The sequence below is a fragment of the Cebus imitator genome, unplaced genomic scaffold (assembly GCF_001604975.1).
Source record: "Cebus imitator isolate Cc_AM_T3 unplaced genomic scaffold, Cebus_imitator-1.0 Scaffold207, whole genome shotgun sequence".
Lineage (NCBI taxonomy): Eukaryota > Metazoa > Chordata > Mammalia > Primates > Cebidae > Cebus > Cebus imitator.
In genome coordinates this window covers 710,360-712,526 of record NW_016107522.1, presented here as the reverse complement: position 1 = coordinate 712,526, position 2,167 = coordinate 710,360, and positions in this window count along the sequence as shown.

Below are 2,167 nucleotides of genomic sequence, written 5' to 3'. Positions count from 1 at the left end.
TTTTTTTAGGAGATGAGATCTCACTGTGTTGCTCAGGCTAGAGATTACTTTTTCAAAGAAAGCTTGTCAGTACAAGCCTTGAAGTCAGTGCAGGTTAGAAAACAGTATTTTCAGGATTTATTCCCCTTATGAGGACAATGCAATCAGAAGTTAGGAGAGGCAGAGGGGACGATTCTTACGTACAAACAATGGTTTTTGAATATAGTTGATTGGCTGGGCGCAGTGGCTAACACCTGTAATCCCAGCACTTTGGGAGGCCAAGGCAGGCAGATCACTTGAGCTCAGGAGTTTGAGACCAGCCTGCCCAATGTGGTGAAACCTTGTCTCTACTAAGAAAAGTGAAGATTAGCACGGTGTGGTGGCACATGCCTATAGTCCCAGCTACTCAGGAGGCTGAGTCGGAATCACTTGAACCTGTTAGGCAGAGGCTGCAGTGAACCAAGATTACACCACTGCACTCTGGCCTGGGTGACAGAGTGAGACCCTGTCTAAAAACAAAAATACAGTTTTATTAAAGAGGAATAGTGACTCACACCTATAATCTCAACACTTTGGAAGGCCAAGGCAGGAATCTCTTGAGCCCAGGGGTTCGAGACCAGCCTAGGCAACTGCCACATCCAATCATAGCCCTCCACTGCCCCACTAACTTTTTTTTCAATAATCATTTTTATTGTATAAATACAGAGAAGAATGCCCAAATCCTAATAAGATTTGTCAAAACCTTGTGTTTTGACAAATATAGCCAACACCCAAATAAAGATCCATGATGTTTCTATAACCCCAAAGGAGCACCTTTTTGTAGTCAGTACCTCTCTGCCTCACCCTGCACCCCACAAAAAACAGTAAACACTGATCTACCACCTGTTAACAGAGTAGTTTTGTCTGTTCTTTAACTTCATATAAATAGATTCATGCAGTACATACATACTTGTGTCTGGCTCCTTTTGCTCAACATAAATTGAGCCTCATCCATTTGTCATGAATATCAGTACGTTGTTGGTTTCTCCTGCTGAGAGGTATTCTGTGTGAGTATGCAACAGTCCGTCCACTTTCCTGCTGAAGGACCTACGGTTTGCTTTCCATTTTTGGCTATTACGAATAAAGCTGCTATAAACATTTGTGTGCAGGTTTGTGTGCGTAAATCACTTTTCAGACCAGTTGTGTAAAAACCTAGGAGTGTGATTGCTGGGTTGTAAGGTGAGAAACTATTTCGTTTTGTAAGGAACTGCCAAACTGTCCTCTAATATGGCTGTATCATTTCACATTGCAACCAGCAATGAATGAGAGTTCCTGGATTTGGTGGTGTTGGTGTGTTTTGGATTTTAGTCTTTCTAATAGGTATGTAGTGGTATTTCATTTTCATTTGCAATTCCTTGGTGATACATGATGTGGAGCATTTTCTTATGTTCATTTGCCGCCTTTAGTATCCTCTCAGGTGAAATATCTATTCACGTCTTCACCTTTTTTTTTTTTTTTTTTTCAGAGACGGAGCCAGGCTGGAGTGCAGTGGCTTGATCTCAGCTCATTGCAACCTCTGCCTCCTAGGTTCAAACAGTTTTCCTGCCTCAGCCTCCCAAATAGCTGGGCCTACAGGCACACGCCACCATGGCCAGCTAATTTTTTTGTATTTTTAGTAGAGATGGGGTTTCACCATGTTGGTCAGGATGGTCTCGATCTCCTGACCTCATGATCCGCCCACCGTGGCCTCCGAAAGTGCTGGGATTACAGGCCTGAGCCACCGCGCCTAGCCTTTTTTTCTAAAATTGAGACAGGGTCTCGTTCTGCTGCCCAGACTGGAGTGCAGTAGCGTGATCACAGGTCACTGTAACCTCAACCTCCCAGGCACAAGCAATCCTCACACCTCAGTTTCCAGAGTAGCTGAGACTTCAGGCATGCGCCACCACACCCAGCTGATTTTTGTATTTTTTGTAGAGATGGGTTCTCATGTTGCCCAAGCTGATCTCAAACTCATGGGCTCAAGGAATCTCCTACCTCAGCCTCTCAGCCTCCCAAAGCGCTGGGCTTGTGGCAGTATGCCTGGCCAGTAGTACTTTTTGAAGAGCAGATGTTTTTAATTTTAATAAAGTACAACTTTTTAATTTTTTTTCATGAATTGTGCTTTGGACATTATAGCTAAAGATACTGTTAAACCCAAGGCACCTAGATT